The sequence below is a fragment of the Lampetra fluviatilis genome, chromosome 19 (genome assembly GCF_964198595.1).
Source record: "Lampetra fluviatilis chromosome 19, kcLamFluv1.1, whole genome shotgun sequence".
In the NCBI taxonomy this organism is placed as follows: Eukaryota; Metazoa; Chordata; class Hyperoartia; order Petromyzontiformes; family Petromyzontidae; genus Lampetra; species Lampetra fluviatilis.
The window spans coordinates 2919037-2935843 of NC_136293.1; the positions used below are offsets into that span (position 1 = coordinate 2919037).

The 16807-nt window shown below is 42.3% G+C and overlaps 1 protein-coding gene across 2 annotated transcripts in view; it reads left to right on the plus strand.

Moving 5' to 3' along the window:
• Positions 1 to 13595: 13595 nt before the first annotated feature.
• Positions 13596 to 16807, plus strand: part of MID1 (midline 1) — a 72111-nt gene continuing 68899 nt past the window's right edge. The window contains exon 1 of one of the 2 annotated variants that reach the window (XM_078864806.1): positions 13596 to 13844. The gene's annotated coding sequence lies outside the window, so the exon portion shown is untranslated. The remainder of the gene's footprint in view (positions 13845 to 16807) is intronic. The other variant, XM_078864805.1, reaches the window with a different exon arrangement.

Below are 16807 nucleotides of genomic sequence, written 5' to 3' on the forward strand. Positions count from 1 at the left end.
ATTAGTTTCATAATTCAATTGTGAATTATAATATTGGTCATGAAAGCATGCATGTTATCCTTTTTCCGAGTTAAGAAAGTATTATTGCCTGAAAACATTGCATTCATTAAAATAATTTCCAGATGTGCACGTGATTTTATTTTAAAACTACAGTATAACACTTATACACTTTCCCCATAAGAGACCCAATAAATGTGTTTGTAGTTCACATATTTCAACACACTGGATATATCTCCGAATAGTGCAGTTACCTACGTACGGTGCGAGGTAAGTTCAACATATGTGTCTACTTGCCTCTAGTGATGGACTCCTTACGCCAGTCTTCTGTCTTAGAAGCAATTCAGTAAGGTGTGCGTATTTATAGAGCCCATCATCATATTTGCGGAGAAAACAATCTGTATACGGAGTGTCAAATTACACCTGAGTACCAAATAGTGTGCTTCTTTACAAACCTTAGATTAACCTTATACCCAGTGGGTTGGGCACACACAGAAGCATCGTGCCTTGCAGTTTTGAGAGATATTATCACTTCCATTTAGCTTATTTAGACAGCAGGAACAAGGCAATGTATTTGGACGTCAGTACCACAATGTCTAGCTGGTTATGTATTTCTTTGTCATCTCAGCCTGTGCTTGGGGTAACTTTTAGGTGCAAGAATGTGTTCCATATTTGAAACATTATGTACAAACAAAACTATCATCCTAACACAACAGCCCTGAATTAGGCGAGGAATTCCAATTATGGGCTTAATTTAATTCAGACGCAATGTCAACCAAGGGTGGAGTTTATGTTTCAATTTGCTGGATATATTTTATGGTCTTGGCAATTACTGTTTACAAATAGGTGATTGTATTTTGTGCGATGTGAATATGTCTTGTAAAATTTGTAAACACATTTTCATTATTAGAAAATGCATTCAAGTTGCCACTCAGGTAATGAATGATGTGTTATGCAATAAGCATGCGCAGCCGATCCTCCCTGACACACGCCCGGCCTTCCTGCTTTGTGAAGAATGGAACTCCACCCATTCCCTGTGGAAAATTGGGCACCAAACCATATGATGATGATTCATTTTTGGGTGGGGCCACATAATGATCTGACCAAATCTGTGCCATTAGGAACATACATCGTGAAGATATTTCACATCACAACAACGATTTTGGGGCTGAGGCATTCCGACTGCATCTTAAGAGTCATAATCGTACCTTCATATGGCTCTATAAGCCTCTGGCATTCACATTTAATGCTAGGAATCCAACAGGAACTTTTGTAAGCTTTATTCAACATGCTCCTTGAAATAGTAAGAGTAATAGAACGCAAATCAAGACTCTCCAGAAAAAAAAAAAACTCTTGAAAGTCATACTCTTTGGTTCTTTCGGTAAAGTCACGTAGTAGAAAAATAAATAATAAATCACGATGTGTCGATCGCAATACAAGCAATCGTCATCAGGTGGAAAGATACAGCAGTAGAACTGCTGAACAAGAAAGGGCTGCTGCAATACGAGGTTATATATAGGTTTGAGGTGGGTGTCATCCAAGGGTAAGTAGGCGGGGTCAGAGATGGCAAGTAGTCACATCGCCGCACGCACGCACAACAGCTGCATTAAAGGGAGAGATTGGCATGTTAATATAAACGAGTATAATGGGAATTGAGCCCCGTCGTCGCACACGAGCACCGTCACCGCATGAACGCACAATAGTCAGTGAGACTTTCCCAAGTTGATAAATCATTTATTACTCTTTGGTTTTTTAGGTAAAGTCACGTAGGTTAAAAAAGGAAAACAAATAAATTAAATCACGACGTTTCGGAGGCAACACAAGCCTCCATCTTCAGGTAGAACCGTCGCAGCAAAAATTACTGTAACAGGCGAAGAGAGCTCCAAGAGATACGACCTTAAATACTGGTTATAAGGGAGAGGGGGAGGAGCCAGGATGGGCCGTGGGAGGGGGGTCCTGAGGTGGAGAGGTAAAGACCAGCGCTGCAGCCTCGGCTTGAGCTGCAGCCGAAGCATTGTGATATAGATGACGTAAGCATGAGGCAGCTAACGTTTAGTTTGGTTGATGTCATCTTTCCAATGATTGCTTAATTTAAAACCATCCTCTCGGTTGAAGTTGTGTCTATGTTTGTTGCCTCCGAAACGTCGTGATTTAATTTATTTGTTTTCCCTTTTTTAACCTACGTGACTTCACCGAAAAAATCAAAGAGTATGGATCCTTGCAGTCACTAAAGCTTCAACTCTAGAAATCGTTTATTACTGTTATCATTATGATGATGGCTGAGCATTCTATTGTGACTTGGTGCATACTCGACTGCTATGCATGTCAATTACTCATTTATGTATGCAGTATAATGCAAATGTGAAATAAATAAAAACTCTATGTCTGCGGTGTTTTGATGTCACAATGCCCCCTACGCCACTGACCCTCTTTGCGACAAACAAAATTAATATATTCTAACCATGTGCTTCATGTCAATGTGTTTTTTATACCGTAAAAAGTTCAGTTGCAAATTATATGGCTGCGGTTAAGTCTCATTGTTATAACTAAGCCAAGTCCACTGAACATTTGTATTAAAATTTGAATGCAAACATGTGTTTCTGGAAAATAGTATTAACTGGCTTTGCCCGGACATATTTATTGTTCATGTTACAGAGGATATAGTTTCACTTTACACATAGCTCGTAGTACTAATACCTGTGTCTGAGACCCTAAGCTGTTTGTGATTAAACTCAGTTCTCCTGTGTAGCTGGTCGATTGCCTGACCCTTCATCTTTGAACAAACTTGTATAAAATTGGGATTTTAAGAGGTATCCATGTGGTTCTAGGAGATAATGTCAGTAGACATTTAACGGGTAACATTTAACCAGTAACATTTAACAAGTATATTTTATTTGTGTGGCTTAGTATCAGACGATGACGATTAAAAAAAAACTTCCCAATGTATTATTGTTGTCGATGTTGTACACCTGTAAATTACTTTATACAAATTGGTGCCAGTAATGTTTACCTGTATTCTTCTTTTATCGTGGGGTATACTGTATTGCAGAGATAAGCAACTGATTGGTCAGATGGCAACACAAGTTATAAATCAATGCCTAGGTTATTTAGCCTAGGCATTGATGATGGTCAAATAATGGTGATGCAGTGGCAGCCAAGGATTTCCGCGTCCACTGAGGGGATGGAATTGTGACATTATTACGTGTGCAGGAGCTGGGTGGATTAGTACACCGCAGCATTATGAGAGGTGGTGGTAGCTTGGTAAGGCCTTCATCCAGCAGTAGAATGATCATGACTGATGATGATGATAATGATGATGACGGGGTCTCCTCACTTTTTGAACAGATAAAGAAGTTCTACCATAACCTATATATCATCTCTCTTTTGCATAATATTAATGTATCTTAGGATTTGATCAAATAAAATATAGTGATTAATTCATATGTATATTACATACTAGTTCAAAAAGCCTGTCTTCGCCAGGTATAAGTTTTCAATAAATATAATAATGAACCTAATATGATTTTTTTTACAATTTTTATCTATGATCAGACACTAACAAATACTCCAAAAATTAGTATTTTTCCACAAAAAAGCAAAAATTGTTGACGACTTGATTTAACTTATTATATTTAAAGACGTACCCATCAGAAACCGCTCAAATTTAAAGATTCCGTTCTTTTTTTAACTGGATAGAACAAAAAATATGAACTTAATAGTATCTCAAAATCGATATTTGGGGCCTTAAAATGAAAAATCTCGAATTTTCTGATTTTCCTGTTGTTTTTGTCATAAAAGCTACCTATGTACCAAATTTAAGCTTTCTACCATGTCGGGAAGTACCCGAGAGGTTTTTGAGACATACAGGTGAAGGTCTTTGAAAATAAGATATGTGTTGGCTAACAATTTACTATAACCAAACTGTGAGTGATAATGATTGTATTTTAGTTTCGCCCACATTGTCATGGCGTTACACTACCACTCAAACCACATCTATGTCACTGTTGCATGTGAGACATCCTCAGGCTCTCAAGTGGTTAAACAAATAAGCTTTAAACTTTGACCACTCATGTTAAAAACCTTACCATTCGCTATACACGGTGGTGGGTCAGATGTCTTGTAACCCCCGATTAATTGACCCCAAATTTGTTTTCCCTTTACATATTAAGTTCGGTTTAAAATAAACCATACTTACAAAAAAATACATAAGTTTTACACAGTTATAATAATGGGGGTCACAACACCATACTGTACAATTTTCTCCTAACACACCACCAACATAGACAAAGATCCCCCGTAAAGCCTTAACAGACTCTTGGGGCAAGTGCTGTTACTGAGCACCTATGACGGAGTGGGCGGCCAGCACCACGCCTGGCCGCCTTTGTCTCCCTAGTGGCGATGTTTACACACCGGACTAGGTACTCGTTTGAGGCTGAGTCGACCTATGGGACCGGTTCAGATAATTGTCACTGGATGTTGCTTTTGAGCGGGAATCGAGACCGCGTCGCCGGGTTCGTAGCGTAGCGCACTAACCGCTACTCTACCGCTCACCATACACACAGGACCACCTTACCTCCGCCTACAAACAGTTTTTCTTCCTAAGTCTAACCATCAAAACAAAACCAACATAATAAAATGAACAAAGCAAATTGAAGCACATGACTGTGTAAGTTTCCGCAAACAACTCTTACATCCTTAATTACGAAATTACCGCATTGCTCATCTCACTTAAATCCCACACACCTGACACCAAGCCCCGTCTTACATTACGAATTTGCTCTGATCTTGCAACACCAAACGCATTTCCTCCTCTGCGACATGTTAGTCCAGCAGAGGTTTTTTTTTATTCTGCCAGACTCACCTGCATTTCTGGTAATAATGTTCAAACAACAAATAGACACCGACTACAAGGCATCAAGTCTGCACTAACCACGCATCATACTTGTTAAACGTGCAAACAAATGTGCTTGGATAATGTGGGCATTGTCCTTGAAACTGATTGGCCTACGCCAGAGATAGCCTCTTTCATGCATTTGTCTCACCAGTGATTGAGACCAAAAAAAACGACAAAAGACCAACAGCACAAGGAAGATGCAAACGCCAAAACATAAATAACTCGGCGTCTTTGGTGCAGAGAGGAGGACATTGTGAGTGACTGCTTCGAATCATTCTCCTGAGAGCTGTAGTGCAGGGTGACAATGAGTGAAGATAGAGATATAAAGTGGTCCTAAGATTTTTACGGTCAACTCAGCCTAACATCTTCTGAGATAACAGGGGGAGCAGCCCAGATTTAAGCCAAGTATGGATGAACAGCGGTTACCCTGAGATCATCTTAAGCGATGTATGGACCCTTTGTTTCATCCTGTGGTTAAATTACTCAAAGCCACATACATAAAACATAAACTTGTGTTATATAATACCAGGCAGACCTCGCCCAACGTGTGTTCTACGTTCCTGAAAAATGCCGTGTTCAGAAAAACCGCCTTCGACAAATAATAGACCTTACAGGAAAAATATGATTGCGTTCCTGGGTCCGAAATTATCACCCCCTCCCTCTTTGTTCAACTCAGAGGTCTACAACCAAAATAACAAGAAGAGCGATTTTTTTCGAATTCGGTCAACAAAAATCAAGCATTCAAGAGCCGCAATGCATGTGAATACATCATGAAATTGTCGTTAAAGAGCCGCATGCGGATCTGGAGCCACAGGTTACCGGCCCCTGGTTTAACTAACTCTACATGATTTTAGATCTTGTTATTGTATTCAGGGATGCCGAGTCGCTCTCCATTTTTTTTGTGTGTGTGTACACTCTTTTTCAATTTATCCTCAACACAAAACCCCCATCTCCATTCCTCTTCCCGCACTGCGGCACTCACGCCCAACGCACGCCTCTAATGCTGAAATCCCAGCCTGACGTTCGCCCCTAACACCGTCACTTGAACGTCAATTATTCGCTATCTAGACGTCCGTCAAACGTCCTCAACGAGTGGACAGTTTCGATGCATGTGTAGTTATGTTAATGAGGTCACTATGGCGTTTAGCAACAGCTACTGTCACAAGAGCGGAACTGTGCGTCTTGAGCCTCTCTCTGGCACCAGAGTAGGTATGGCATGGAAGTGGGCCAGAGGTGGCATGGTTCTGGTGGCGGTAAGAGAGAGGGCAAGTAAGGACGTGACAGTCTGGGTGAACCCGAGAGGGCACGTGACCGGGACAGGGTAGCGAGGGGGCCCAAAGGGCGGCTTGAGGGACACGTGATGCTTGGTCGAGAACCTTCCAGTGAGATCCAGAAGGGGGCGTGACCGAGGGCGGAGCAAGGCAATGCTCGGTAGCATAAAGGAGAGGTCCCGAGAGCGATTGCAGCTGTCTGCTGGAATGAACCCTCGGTGCTACGTCTCTTCGGTCTTCGGTAATTAAGCTCGGCTTCATGGGTCAGACAGTGTGTTACTGACCTGACCCGTTTATGTAGAAACCCTGTTGGGGTGTTATAATAAACGTGTGGCCTCCAAAGTCAAGTGTGTGCCTCCGTAGAACCCATTACACATGCAGCAATGTGAACACTTGCGTTGTGCGCGTTGAGTGTGTTACATCGTCACAAAAATACACAAACAACATACACACAATTGTTGTTTTTAACAAAGTCCAATACAGTAACAATATCATTAATTTACAGGGCATGTCATTAATTGTTGTTGTTGAGAAACCTAATAAAGTGAACAGAATACATTAACCACCCCGCTCTGGCCTTCGCACCTCTTTGGCTCACAAGTAACGACATCACTTCTATCCCTCTAGTTAAGACCGATATAGGAGAATGTCTCCATAACTCTGGCTGCCGCCTGATGATCCTAGTTGTAATTACTGGCGAAACGTCGTACTGGAATCGTAAATGGTATGGGTTTACTCTCCAACACACCGGTGTGCTGTACTAGTAACGAATTCGCACTTTTGTTTACGTGCAAAATTGGCTGTGTCGGATGGTTACGGGTTTAATGGCACATTCATATTTACGCGATCTAACCCAAAAACCTCTATTACAGAAAGACAAGAGATTAGATTTTCTTCCGGCAGAGGTTAGTCGCACACAAGCACAGGTTTGAGGCAACTGCAACACGCCAAGTGAGCCACTAGGTGTCATGCACCTTCTAATCGCCATTTTAAGTAGCGCGTCCCCTTTTTCAGTATTCACTTTTCATGACCGTCAGATGTTGAATTTTCACAGACATTGTATTTTATAGTAGAACGTCATACCGTTTGTTTGCCTCAGTTGGTGCACTTTTTTGCACATGCCAACATTTCAAGTGTGCAAATTTTGTAACTTAAAAAATATCGAGGAAATGTATTTCATATCCCATGGAGTTTAAATCTAGCTTGGCTTGGCGAGGCGTGTAAATAATTATCATTTGGTTTAATATTTGGATTGGGGCTGTGACAATGCTTTCATGCAAGCCATATTTTAGGATAATGTATGGCTACGTGCTGATTAACATTGAAAGGATTGTGTGAGCACTACAATGAATATTAATGAGATCACAATTTGTTGTTACATTCATACTTAGGTGTTGTGTGCAAATCATGAATATTAAAGCATCTTTAGGCTTCTTCGGGTTTAATGAAAACTTTCAGACTTAAAATGTAATGCACATTTGAAACTATGATGATTTTTTTAACCTGTCCACAATTTTATGAGCCACACCAAGACGTGTAGGATCTGTAAGCTTTTAGATCAAAATAAATGCATAAAACGCGTGTGGATACACACCAAAACAGTGGAATGTTTATCAAATCGTAAAGAAATCATTTCGAGGTATTCAGTACAAAGTGGTTAATTTCGTAACAGGATGTAATATTTGAAATTAACCTATTGAAAAACGTATCATGTTGTTTCATCGTGCATTATACACACACCGATGCAATATCCACAGTGCAAATCATAAATCCCATTTCGCCACAAGCAAGTGGGTGAATAAGAAGGCAATTCAATTTTGCACAAGCCCAAATGGGTTTGTTCTCCCTTGTCCCAGCTGGCAGACACTAGCATTACAATGTTATCTCCTATGTTACATGCATTAAATCTATATTTATTTTCTGCTCTTACAAATGTTAATGTTGGCTACTTTTCATGTTGTTTAACAAAATCATGATTGACCATTAGTGGAATATTTGGCTCCAACCATAGACATGTTTTCCACTTGGTTTAGGTCTACAAAAACGCGTGTTTTTGGAGGGGGACACTTGACTAAGCCACTGGGGTTATAACCCCTATATCAGAGTGCAATCAGATCTCTACTGAACGTCTCTTCTGAGACACGGAGGGTAAAATTGTTCCCATACGTTTATGTACGCTACAGATGAGCTGTACAAGAAGAAGCCCGTGAACAAAAGTAAAAGGACCATCTTTTAAAAACAAATACTAAAGATTTAATATTTAGAAATTCCACATTGGCTAGAGTTCTTGCATTTTCTAAGGGGAATAAACACTTGACATTGACATTTCCCGTGTAAATCCAGAATGTTTTAGTCGTTTAAAATTCGCAGATACTCGTACTAGATGTGTTCTATTTTGCACTCGTGAATAATGTTGAGTGTGTAAATGTTTTGACAGTGAACATGGTTATAAAAAGAAAAACAACTCAATGCTTTGAATGTGCCTCATCGACATTTTGTCATTGTTATGTTATGCTCTTATATAATGTGGTTGTACCGTATTATTGTTCTATCACCTTTGACTTGTTTGAGGAATGCCTCGTGCCTAACAAAATACAATACCTGGAAGTGCATTTCAGGTCAAATAGTTAGACATTGTTTGCATTCAGAGTAGAGTAGTAAGGCAAATAAATCCCAGTAATCCTATTGGCTTTTGGAATGTATTGCATTGGGATTGATAATCATTGGTGGTATTATCTCATTGTGTTAGAGGCGTTAAAGTGATGGTTTAAATGTACTCAATCTTCAAAGTGTGCCTGTTTTAAAAAAATAAAACCATGCATATTTTGTATAACTACACAATAAAATGTATTCATGCTTCCAGGCAATACAATTTAAATAATACAACACATCGTTTTAAAGTAACTTTTCCTTCAAGTTAGTAATCATATCTGTGGCAGGTTTTATGAAAGTTTATAAAACACACAAATTGAAAGTTAGGTCACATATCAAAAGAGTGAAGTTTACAGTGGGCAGAGCAATTCGAGTTGATGTGCTCTGTGTATGTGGTGGTGGTATGTGGCTGGCTGAGATGCCATCTGTTGAGGAAGTACTGAAGGCGATTCAGAGTCTGTGAGCAAAAAAGGCACCGGGCAGAGATGATCTCCCAAGCGAAATACTGAGGGAGGGTGGCGTTTGTGCACAGGCTACCTTACATTACATTTTAATAACAGTATGGACCACTGGACGGGTTCCGCAGCATCGGAAGGATGCTCTGGTGTTCCCCCTCTTTAAGAAGCGAGACCAATACAGACTGAAACAACTACAGGAGCATCTCACTTCGCAGTGTGCCGGGAAAGGTCCTGGCAAGGATTATTTAACATCGCCTTGCCAGGCCCGCTTTAGAGAGGCTTGCTGAGCCTCAATGTGGTTTCAGGAAAGGGCGGTCCTGCACAGATGACATATTTTCTGTCCGTCTGCTACAGCAGAGGTGTAGAGAATTCCAACAAGACCTACATCTCTGCTTTATTGACCTAATCTAGATTTGAAGTTTTCGTGACTGCAGGGATCCATACTCTTTGGTTCTTTCGGTAAAGTCACGTAGGTATAAAATAAATTAAATCATGACGTTTTGGGCGCAACACAAGCGTCCGTCATCAGGTGGGACAACCACAGCAAGAAACAATTGCTGAAGTGGGCAAAAGAGCTGCTGTGACATGAGGCTAAATAGGTAAGGCCTATAATACCATCAGTAGGCCTGGGCTCTCGGTTGTTCTTCGTGCTCTCGGAATCCCTGACTCTGCTCACGATCATTAAGGACCTTCATGATAGTGAGCGGGCCCAGGTAAAACTACGTGGCCGGGAGTCGGAGCCATTCCCTGTTCACCTTGGGGTGCGACAGGGATGTCCTCTGGCTCCCATATTATTTAACATATATTTCGCCCACATAGTTCGTGAAGCCTTATATGGCTGTACCGGAGGAATTTCCATATGGTACAGATACAATGGGAGGCTGATTGATGCCCGGGTGCGGTCAAGGAATGGCTCCCTATTGGTCAACCATGTTATGTATGCCGATGATCTGGTAATTGCTGCTCACTCAGAGGAGGAGTTTGAGGTGCTGCTACTGAACCTGAAACGTGCCACTAAGAGAATGGGCCTTACCATCAGCCCCACCAAAACTAGGCACCTGCCTGGGTATTTTGTACCATCAGACACTCCATCCCCACAACTCCCAATGGGTGATAGGGCAGTTGTGGAGAGAGTGGAGAGTTTCCCATACCTGAGCAGTGTGCTTATGACCAATTCCGGTTTGACAGCAGATGTCTCACTCCGAATCAGTCGAGCGGCATTATCTTTTCATCGGTTGTGTAATGCTGTGTGAAAGCTACCTGGTCTGTTGCTCCGCACGAAGCTTCAAGTCTTCTCGGCCACAGTCATCCCCTCCCTTCTCTATGCTTGCAAAACGTGGACTTTCCTAATGGAACATCTTCGCCGGTTAGTGAGATTTAGGCTGGCCTGCCTACGATCCATCCTAGGTTTAACCAGCCTGGATTGTGTGAGGCGCTCACAAATCCTTGAAAGATCTGGACAAAGTCCCATCGGTGAGCTGCTCCGGCAGGCAAGGCTGCATTGGCTGGGTCGCATGCCCAGCCATCGCATACCTAAATAGCTTTTGTTCGACCGGATAGAGAGGGCTAGATGGGCGCAGAATGAGCTAGAGAAGATATGGAGTGATGTGGTACAATAGGATGTGGAGCTGAGTGGACTTGCCAATGACTGGTACCAGCGGTGTCAAGATCAGCCTCTGCGGAGGAGGCTCGCGAAGGACGCTGTTGGGCAGTTGGAGGCAGTCGCCCTCCAACAACGGAGGGCAGAGAAGCGACGCTCACTCATAACAATGAACGGAGCGCCGGGTGGCTAAAGCACAGCAAGTTGGTACAGTAGGGGCACAGGTGGTGCATCAGCCAGTCATCTCAGTCAGTCGACCCATGGCACCTGGGTCTGTCCCGTGACCTCCTGCCAGCGGGCGTTCGACACTTAACGTGGCCTCAACGTGCACATAGCCTGGCACAAGCGCCGTGGTGACGTCACCGCCGCTTAGTGGCGAATGGCGGTTGTTGTTGGTATGTGGTGAGTGGTGGCGTAGCGGCTAGCGCTCTGCCCTGCGAACCCAGTGACCCGAGTTCTATTCCCGCTCACAGCCACCAACCCTGGTGGAGATTATCTAAACTGGTTATAGGCCTCTCCTAGATAGACTCAGCCTCAACTGAGTGCCTGGTGCGCTGTGTAAACATCGCCACTAGGGAGACATTGCCACCCACCCCTCGTGTGCCGTTCTGGCCTTCATAGGTGGTCTCTAACAACACTTGCCCCAACAGTATGTTAAGGCTATACGGGGGGTCTTTGTATTTGGTGTGTGGTGTGGTGATTGTCCGTGCGCTTGTTTGGAGCAAGTGTGATTGGTGTACCTGTGTGTGGATTGGTGTTATTGTATTATTGTGTCACATGGAAGTTGTAAGCAAAAGCTCCAAAAAAAATGTGCCTTTAAAATGGTATGACTGATTACACCTGTGCAAATCAGCGGTGTGGTCACAGCTATATTAGTCCATAAGTCCAGACCAAATATTTCACTGTTTTGTACCGACTGAGTTGTTACAATGTATTTATATGACCAATAACATTCAAGTGTACTTACCATTGTAAATGAGTGCATTATCAAGTAATTTACTCACTAACCATGTAAATACATTGCTATGACTAAAATGTTTTACACCTTGTACCAATTTCTGCTCTGACCCAAGGTCTATTAGCAGCTACATTGCTACTGCCCCGTTATGTTCAGTGCATTCCGCTCTAAATGCTTAACAGCAGTGGCAACAAATTTAATTCTTGTATACAGAAGTCACAATGCCAATTTTATGCACGAAACTTGTAGATTTCTGAGCCGTGATATCTTGACTGGCAGCTAAAATCACGTTAAACTAATACAATGAGTGCCTTACATGTCGTGTAACAGCCCGACTTTCTTGAAGCACACATTTGTGGAGGCTACATTAAGTTATTACCAGATCCAGCATGGACAATATAGCTGAGATGCACGTTCTGGTGCGAAAAATTGTTTCTATGCATGGCATTTATCAAAATTGACAGTCCGAAGGGCTGACGTTTAATTCATATAATTTGGTGACTGCATAAACAAAACTAGCATCATTAATCTTGTACCAACATTTGAAGTGGAAACAAAATATATACAGTACTTATCGAGCACTTGATATCATTTGGGAAAGGTTGATCCAATGAATCATATGAAAGTTACTGTCAGTTTCCTTGCTTTTGGGACTTGCATGCGTGTATCACGAACACAAACAGTATTCCTGTTTGTAATGCACAGTGTGTGTGTTTTGCTCTGAGAGCATCATTTGTATTATCTTGCGATGTTTAATTTATTAGTGGCATTTCACTGAGGCGCCGGTTACAAAACTGGAGTTCTGGAGCCAGATGCAACTTCTTAGTTGTGCCCTTCCCCCCCCAAGGGGTTAAGCTCTAGCCTCTATGCGGGTAGCCGAAGGCAATTCCAGCTTTCTCTACCAGCCCCACTCCACTTGTATCAGCTGCCTCGGCACTGCCAGACCGTGACAAAATTTTCCGACACATCAACTCCTTCTCTAGCTTGTCTCTCCAGGGTGTCCCGACAGCTAAGTCTGCAGCCTGACCTGCCGTGCAGCTGCTTGGATGCATGGCTGTCGTTCCCTTTAGGATGACTGACATAGCTTTACATCGCACTCTGTGTGCATGGTGTGTGTGCTGTGAGGAGCGGTGGCGTCGCAGTTTACGAACCCCGGTGGCCCGAGTTCGATTCCTGCTCACGGCCAACAGCGGTGACGATTATCTGAACCTGTCCTGGGTCTCCCTAGGTCGACTCAGCCTCAAATGAGAACCTGGTGCGGTGTGTAAACATCGCCACTGCGGAGACAAAGGCGGCCGGGCGTGGTACTGGCCACCAATCCCCTTCGTGTGCCGTGCCGGCCTTCATAGATGCTCGCTCACGGCACTTGTCCCAACAGTCTGTTAAGTCTATATGGGGGATCTTTGTCTTTGTGCGCATTCTAATGCAGTCAGCGTAACGGTTTCCTGTTGACACCCTGGTGACTGTGAAAATAACGTGGCATCCCAAAAGGAACGGAGGAGGGGGGGGCTTTGTCAAACACTGTGGGCTGGATTCCGATTCTCAGTGGGCGTATTGCAGGCACCTCTCACTTTTCTCATTTCTAACTCTGGGTGTGGCCCCGAGACATTTATGTGAATTGCAATGGGGTCTACAGTTCAGTTGACTGCAAGTTGTCACAATCTGGATGGGAAACGTTGCATTCCCATGTAATTATCACAGTAGTGTAATAGCATTTATGGAGGCCATTTTCGAGGTAACATTTATATGCTACAAAACAATGAAATTATCTTAATTATGTGTAGTCACGGGAATGCGGACCGCAAATATTCTATAATGTGTGAAAAAATGCCGTTCCCTCGTTTCGCAAAGAATGCATGATGTGCCAGTGTCTTCAGCAATGAGTTTATTTCAGTGGCCCCAATAACCACAACGCGTTAGCAGGATGTAGCAGCACTATAACTGATAAAATGCACAGCCAAACATTTCAGAAATCAAGCAGAGGTGGAGACAACATTCCTGGTCACCACTGATGGTGAGCATGATTTGATTTTCTGTATTGCGTTTTTAATACTTTGCAACTAAAGTCGAAAGTGTTCATGTATTCGCTGTGTCCATCTGTCTATCAATGTGTGGGGGGGGGGTCACAACCCTGAGTCATGCCGCAATGAAAGAGTCGAGTCCCGAAAGTGCCGACTGGCACAGAGTATAGTGAAAATGATTAACCCCTACTCTGGCACTGCTTGGCTCCGAGCCAGTCAGATGGTAGTTAGGTCAGCTTATCACACTTTGGTGTTCGCTCTGTAAATAACCAGTGGAAAACCACCCGTAACATAATAGCCCCGTGCTGGCATGGCTCAAATCTGCCAGTGGAAAAGGGGTATGATAGTCTTGGTAGGTGAAATTAACTCGTGGGTGGCGTCAAACACTCTAGATAGAACTCTTGGAGGGAGAATCAGCTGGTGGGGGGAATCAATTAGTCATCAGTGAGAGCATAAAAACACCCTAAAATTGTTTAACTTACATTCACCGAAGTAGCAGCTTGATAGCCAATGTTGTCAGTTGTTTAATAACACCTCGGCTTCATCAAACAATAATTATATGGGACTATTGTAAAACACACAAGTAGGTTTAACAGTGCTGCTATTTTTTGGTTTTGGAAGCCAACACCGGACGTAATTCTTGCGGAGGTGCTTAACAGGTACCCATCTATCCCCGCCCACCTCCCCCCCCCACCTGACTGCCACATTTAGATAAGCTCCTCCCCCCTACCCTTAACAGTATATAAGATATTGTCTCTTGGACTTCCCTTCACCTGATACAGTAAATTTGGCTGTGACGGTCCCACCTGAAGACGGAGACTTGTGTTGCCTCCGAAACGTCGTGATTTAATTGATTTATTTTCATTTATTATTATTTTATTTCTATTATTTTTTTACCGACGTGACTTTACCGAAACAACCTAAGAGTACACAAGTAGGTATAATACTACAATCTCTCTCAGGGACACCATGTGCCTTCCGGAATTTTACTGCTGGCTCACAGTAGTTGACTTATAAATCTCTTTGCCGATACATCGAAGAATAAAAAAAATCGCACAGTGATTTAGTGCTGTTGTCCCTTTCAGTGATAATGGCTGCAAAGTGACATAGCAGCCACTCCCTAAGCCAAGGCTTGAAGCATAAATATCCAGCATACAAATGTAATAAGCCGCCAGATCACGAGGACACAGGTTTGCCAATGGCCTCGTGATGGTTTTGTTCAGCTTTGAGCCAAATCCACTAAATTATATGACGCATTGTTCAAGCACTGCGTTAAAGACACACACAATCTGGCGTACGTGTGTGTACATTATATGAGTCAATTGTGATAACATCTCAAAAGTCTGGTGAAACTTAAAATTTAATGAAATATCATCGCAAAAGAAAATGTCACACAGTGGTTTTTACACTCACTCATCCCCAGCATTCAGCTCTAGTTCAGCAATGAAAATTCCACACTCCATGTAATCATGATATCGTAGGTGAGGAAATATATAATGCATGCCTTGAATCATCAACTTGTAGAAGCGGGATTTAACAACACAAATGCTTTCATCTTTTGCTCTTTTTTTACCGTCTACAATAATTCAGATTAAAAGACTTTGTAAGATTGGTGCCATTTAAAATTATGTAATTTTCTGGAGGGAAAATTCAAATTCAGCTGGCCCCAATGGTATCCCGGAATTGTTATTAAAGTCCGCATCAAACTCCATTACAAAGCCTCTGTAGCATATTTGAAATCTGTCAATTATCTTCAAACTCAGTACCTAATGATTTGAAATTGGCAAATGCACATCCCCTTCACAAATGCGGTGGAATTATACATCCCCATCATTTTAGGGCCTTGTGGAAACGTGCTCAGTCCAAAATCCAAGAAATTATATCTAGAATGCAGCGTGGTTCGTATTTGGAGGCCATCACATTCTTAAATGGCACGCAATTTGGTGTCATATCTGGGCAAAATACTATAACTGCTACCTCCACAGTACCAACTGACAGTTAGATAACAATAGGTATATTCAACCATCTTTATTGATCTCAAAATAACATCTTATGTGGTTGACCAAGATGCCCTGCGCTGCCACAGACATCTACCTAGGTCTAAGGCCACTCTTCGACTCTGATTAGTCTAAAAGGGCCTAGTCCCAGCACACTATCTCTTATACCTACATATAACATGATACAATATTTACATTTTATTCAGGTGCTAAATGCTCTTCAAAATATCTTGGAGTAATCTCATGTACCTTGGGTTCCAATGTATTTTTCACCAACAATTTCAATTAACGCATGACAAAATATGGTATTTATACTAAATAGTTATGTTCAAATGCAATCCTACTACATTCCACAAATACTAATTGATGGAAATTGGTCAAATGCAATTTTCATAGGTGTACATTTGATGAAAGAGGCTATAGCTATTTCTCATGCATCCCTTACTCACATATTTAACTACATCTGAACTATGTCAGCTTCTGTTATGTAATAGCATGCATAATGAGTTAATGTTGTGCTTCAAGCCATGCAACTCTCCCATGCTTTAATTTGCCACTGGATGTTATGTTCTTAAATAATGTATTCATCCGGAGTCAGTGGAGGGTGGGGTGGCACGTGCCCCCCCCCCCCCCCCCCCCAATGATCCGATCGAAATTAGGAATTTCGATCGGATTCCTAATTTCGATCAGATCATTGGGGTTTATTAGTAATACATCGGCATTTTGCGACCCCTACTGCCACTGTGTATCATAGTATTACGTGCCAGGGCGCCTATGAGATGATAGGACAATAGTCTGAGACCATTATAATATTATTATTATGTGCCAGGGCCTCTATGAGATGATGGGACAATAGTCTTAGTCCATAACTGGCAATAAGTAACGGAAAAGCAGTAATAAGTGACTCCCACTTGTGCGCAGTTGCGTTTACAGTACACGACTTCCCTGAAGGCATTCAC